The sequence below is a fragment of the Cebus imitator genome, unplaced genomic scaffold (assembly GCF_001604975.1).
Source record: "Cebus imitator isolate Cc_AM_T3 unplaced genomic scaffold, Cebus_imitator-1.0 Scaffold199, whole genome shotgun sequence".
Classification (NCBI taxonomy): Eukaryota; Metazoa; Chordata; class Mammalia; order Primates; family Cebidae; genus Cebus; species Cebus imitator.
This window is the reverse complement of record NW_016107514.1, coordinates 7,370,713-7,376,614: the sequence shown is the minus strand read 5'-3', so window position 1 is coordinate 7,376,614 and position 5,902 is coordinate 7,370,713. Positions and strand designations below refer to the sequence as shown.

Sequence of the window (5,902 nt, the reverse complement as noted above, 5' to 3'; positions counted from 1 at the left end):
TGAGATGATTGGTGAGTGATAACAGAAAAGTATAATTTTCATTGCGTTCATCCCTCTCTTAAATACTTTGCTCCTTCCTATTTTATGAAATATTGTATCAAGTGTATTTTTTGTATGTTCAAATAAAACTTTATAAAAACAGATGGCCTATTGTTTTATTATCCCTCCATATTTGGAAGACTGAAAATGATTGTTTTGCATACATTGCAAGGAAATGAGAGAAAGAGATGGTATATTATAATTTACTATATTTAAATATATTTTAAAAGTAACATTATTCTCATTAATGACATCCTTCTGCCTTTTACCTACTACTACTTAACTGCAATGGTTTCTTTGTGAACAATTTGGTGAATTAATATTTCATATAATATTTCTGAATATAACTTCAGAATCTTTCTTTTTCTTTAATGACTTCATAACAGGCACACTAAAACAGTTTAACTGTTTTGCCAATAATCATTATTTTTATTAAACATTCTTTTAAATTGTTTCCAGTACATCTTGCTTTTATTGACCACACCAATAAAGTTCATCTTTGCTGTTTTATTACTGAGGCAGTTCATCTACCAAAATCATAACCTGAGACATGTTAGAAACATCTGTTCTTTCTTTCAACAGAAAACCTCTGGTATAATGCAATTTGTCTTAATTTCTTTTTTCTCCAAATCTCTGGCAATATTTTCGGTTTTTCTTTTTTTTTTTTTAAGTACTTTCTGTTAAATAAGTGTGTTAGTCTTTGTGCCATATTGTGTTCCTAGAAAAATTCGAGCCATTTTTACAAAGTGAGAAAAAGATGTGTACCCAATAGTAAGAGGCTTTTTAAAAATTGAAGTAAGATTCATATAACGTGAAAGCAACTATTTTAAAGTGAACAATTCAGTGGCATTTAGTACAATCACAACGTTGTGAAACCATGACATCTAGCTAACTCCAAAATATTTTCCTTCCCCAAAAGAACATCCCATAATCATTAAGCAGTTACTTCTTATTCCTCTCTCTCTCCAGTCCCTGGCAAAACATTTGCTTTTTGTCTCCATGGACCTAACTATTCTAGAGATTTCATGTAAATGAATCGTATAACATGTAACCTTTGGTGTCTGGCTTCTTTCAACTTAGTGTAATATAGTCAAGTTTCATTCATACTGTAATATATTGGAATTTCATTCTATTTTATGCTTGAGTAATGCTCTGTTTTATGTATGTATCATAATTTATCCATTCCTCTGCTGATAGGCATTTGGATTATTTTCACCTTTTGGCTATTGTGAATGTTGCTGCTATGAACATATGTATACATGTATTTTTAAAGTATCTCTTCAATTCTTTTGTGTATATCCTTGAGAGGGAAATTACTGGCTCCTATGTGAATTCTATATTTAACTATTTAAGGAACCAACAAAGATGGCAGAGCCTGTCTAAACTAAAAATACAAAAATTAGCCTCATGTCGTGGTGCATGGCTGTAATACCAGCTTCTTGGGGGCTGAGGCACAAGGTTCACTTGAACCTGGGAGGCAGAGGTTGCACTGAGCCGAGATCGTGCCACTAAACTCCATCCTGGGAAAGAAGAGGGAAAATTTGTCTCAAAAACAAAATAAAACAAAAATCATGTTAGAAAGTACAATATCTGTTTGTGTTAAATTTGCCAATGTTATCAAATGTTCTTTGTGTTTTATTGTCATCGTAGTTTAATTATATGTGGAGGATTAATAATTTCATGACTCTTTTTTTATTTTTTGAGACTGATGTTTGCTCTGTTGTCCAGGCTGGAGTGCAGTGGTGCAGTCTCGGCTCACTACAGCCTCTGCCTCCTGGGTTCCACCATGTTGGCCAGGCTGGTCTCAAACTCCTGGCCTCAAGTGATCCCCCTACCTCAGCTTTCAATAGTGCTGGCTTTACAGACACCAGCCACTGTGCTTGACTCATAATTCTAACATTTCTTATATAAATATTTATTTCTCTACATGGGCTCTTTAATTATTTTTTGCATCATTTCACAAATATTGGTTATACTTCAGTATTTTTTAAAAAAACAAGTATTTTGGGTAGTATTGAGAAAGAGAAAGTAAATCGGTTTGAAAGAGTTTCCAGAGCAGTTGAGTAGATTGAAAGTTTAAAATGTAACCAGAGTTATTAAAATTGCTTTTTCTTCAAGTGGAAGACTGCCATGGTGTTGAGAGAAACGAAATGGAAAATTAATAGGAAAGCAAAAAAAATTGTTTTAGTTGATTTTTAGTCTTATATTTGGCTATTATTGGACACTGTCAGTGATGAGTTTAACCTTCTTGAATGAGGTAGACATGATAAGATGCAATTACTGTTATTATGATTATTGAACTATAAACCAAGAGGCTAGTCTTGAGGGCTGAGTCCCACAAGACTACCCCTCACATGTAGATGCTGATTACAAGCTTAAAATTGTGACCTGCGTTTCTGATTAAATGGCTAAAAATTGGGGTTCTCATGGCCCCTTCCTCAGTTTTGATTAATTTGCTGGAGTAGCTCAACAGTACTCAGGAAAATGCGTTAATTTACCCACTTATTATAAAGGATATTACAAAGCATATAGATAAACAGCCAGATGAAAGAAATGCCCAAAGCAAGGTATGCATCAAGAGGCATGGAGTTTCCATTTCCCATCTGGGGTGCTACTCTCCAGGCACCCCAATTGACTGAAGTTATCTGAAAACTCCACTGCTCCCCAAACGCAGTCCTTTTGAATTTTTATGGAGGCTAAATTAAAGAAGCCTAATGAAAAAGGCATGATTGACTATTTCATTGTCCACTGGCAGTCAACTCCACCTTCAGCCCTTCTTTCCTCTACAGAGGTTGTGGAATGGGATCAAAAGTTGCAACCCTCTAATTACATGGTTGGTTTCCCTGGCTGCCTAGTCCCAATCCTGAAGCTATCAAGAACCCCAGTCCCCACAACCAGTTATCTCATTAGAATATAAAAACAATCCCAGCACTTTGGGAGGCCAAGGCGGGTGGATCATGAGGTCAAGAGATCGAGACCATCCTGGTCAACATGGTGAAACCCCGTCTCTACTAAAAATACAAAAAATCAGCTGGGCATGGTGGCGCGTGCCTGTAGTCCCAGCTACTCAGGAGGCTGAGGCAGGATAATTGCCTGAGCCCAGGAGGCAGAGGTTGCAGTGAGCCAAGATCGCACCATTGCACTCCAGCCTGGGTAACAAGAGCGAAACTCCCTCTCAAAAAAAAAAAAAAAAAAAAAAAAAAAAAAGATGCAGAGAGCCAAGAACGCACCATTGCACTCCAGCCTGGGTAACAAGAAAAAAAAAAAAAAAAAAAAAAAAAAAAAAAAAAAAAAAAAAAAAAAAAAAAAAAAAAAAAAAAAAAAAAAAAAAAAAAAAAAAAAAAAAAAAAAAGAATATAAAAACGAACTTATCACTTAAGAGATTTCAAGGGTTTTAGAAGGTGAGTGCCAAGAAATAGAGATGAAGAACAAATATGCATTTTGCAATGTCAAAATTGCTTGATGATATTTTCATCAGAATGTTGATACTGTCATTTGATTCTATTGTTTTCTGTTTAATAATATATTTTAAGAGAGACGTAAACTAACTAAAACACTATGTTATTTCAAACAGATTTCAGAGGAAATATAGATGGCCCAGGAAACAGATAGCTTCAGCAAAAAGATTTTCAAGGTAAGAGAGGACCTCATGGAAAATATCAAATCAATAATTCAGCCAATTGCATAGACCTCAGAGTGAGTAAAGAAAAAATCAAGGCTATACCTGAAAAACCTTTCTGAAAATCTCATAAACATTTAGGATATATTTTATATAACCCCTCAGCTACACAAAAAGTTTCCTAAGGGCATTGTTTCAGGAAATATAATTGCCAAAATTAGATAAAAGTTTGCCTTAAATAATTATAGATATGGCTTTGAGTGAATCAAATGAGCTCCAATGAGATTCATAGGAAATCCACAAAGGTTTTAAGAACATTTTTATTAACAAATGTGCCATCAGTTGATTAAAAGGCAAGGCCTTTTTATGAATAGGAGGCAAGGTCTGAAAGCTAATGAGCTGTAAACACAGAAGTTTTCTTATGGAAGAAGAAATATGTCTCACAGGGCATAAACAGAACTTGGAAGTTTGAACTAAGAACTGTAAAGAATAACAAATTATCAAATAACCCTAAGGCAGCATAATTTGTAACCAAAAAAAATATCTCCAGCTTCCACAGAGAACTGGCAAAAAGTACCCGGCTGAATTTCGTAACTCATATGGACTGTGATTTCTGTGCCTTGCATTTCCTCCCTTTTTGAATGAGATTGTCAACTGTGGATGACAGATAATGTCATTTTAGCTTACAGATTTCCAAAATAAGAGGAAATGTACCTCCACGTCTCTTCTACATCTGGATCTTATTCAATCATGAGACACTGTACTTTGAGACTGATGATATAATTGAATGAGGTTTGGGAGAATTATGGAGAGGTGAGTATACTTTGCACAGACTGTACTAAATTACATCCAAAAAAGACTGCTATAAAATTCTTACCATGCCTGTAAATTGTATATTAATATTTTCCTTCTACTAAATCTAGGTTTGCATTATTGTTGGTTTTGACCTATGAAATGCTGCAGAAGTGAGATTATGCTGTTTCTGAGCATAGCATTTAAGAGGTCTCCTGCTTCTGATTATACTCTCTTGCAGCCCTGAGCTAATATTCAGCAAGCCTAACTAGCCTGCTAGAGAAATGGGTCCAATCAGAGTTTAGCATTTCCAACCACCTCGGCTGAGGCATCAGACATGTGAATGTACCTGTCTTTTATGTTTCAGCGCTAGCCAATCTTCCCCTAGTTCACTGCAATTACTCAAGCGCTTGAGTGATCCTGGATAACATCGCAGTGAACAGCAGGAAAACTTAGCTGAGCCTAACAAATCCACAGAATTATGAGAAAAATTTTTAAATGTTATAAACCCAGAAGATATGTGCTGAGTTGTCATGCTTCTTAGATAAATGACACTGAATTTTATTGATTACACACACACACATACACACACACATACACACACACACATGCTGGGAATTTCTCACCTGTAATTCCTTTGTGATGGGTGATATAGTAATTCATTGGCTGTTTATGGAGCCCGCTACTCAGCTTTTGTATTTTATGGTACATCTTCAGATACTTTTAGTCAACGTTACCTCCTTCCAGCAGAAAGACCCTAAGTTCTGTAGTGGCCAAACTACTCAGCAACTAAATGGTTCTCCCTGAAGCAAGAAAATAGATATACTTAAGAAAATGAATCATAGCGTAGCTCTTCCTTCCTTCAATATTTGTCACTTATAAAGACGAAGAGTGTTTTATTTCCTGTTACCATGTACCCTCTGCTCATATCTTTTTGCTACCAACGTCCTAGCATTTTCCCTTGAGAGGTGCAATTTTCTCCCATGTTGATTACTTTCCTTGAAAAAACATTCATGTTTTTATCCCTGTTTTAACCTCTAAGATTTTGAAGAATAATGTTGTCTGGCAACAAGATTCCAAAATATGTATTGGTAATAGATCTGAGATAAATTAGAATAAAAAATATTCTTAAACAATGAGAGTAGAAAGTTGCAAAGGCAGGCTGGGTGTGGTGGCTCACGTTGTGACTCACGCTTGTAATCCCAGCAATTTGGGAGGCAAAGGTGGGTGGATCATGAGGTCAGGAGTTCATGAGGTGGGTGGATCACCTGGCCAATATGGTGAAACCCTATCTCTACTAAAATTACAAAAAAATTAGCTGGGTGTGGTGATGGGTAACTGTAATTCCAGCTACTCAAGAGGCTGAGGCAGGAGAATCCCTTGAGCCCAGGAGGCAGAGGTTGTAGACCACACCATTGCACTCCAGCCTGGGCTACAGAGCAAGACACTGTG

General features: G+C 36.0%; 1 long non-coding RNA gene across 1 annotated transcript in view; it reads right to left on the bottom strand.

Moving 5' to 3' along the window:
• Window positions 1–5,081: 5,081 nt before the first annotated feature.
• LOC108317264 overlaps window positions 5,082–5,902 on the bottom strand; it is an 8,841-nt gene continuing 8,020 nt past the window's right edge. Inside the window, exon 3 of the long non-coding RNA XR_001830670.2 lies at window positions 5,082–5,249. This is a non-coding gene — a long non-coding RNA (uncharacterized LOC108317264). The remainder of the gene's footprint in view (window positions 5,250–5,902) is intronic.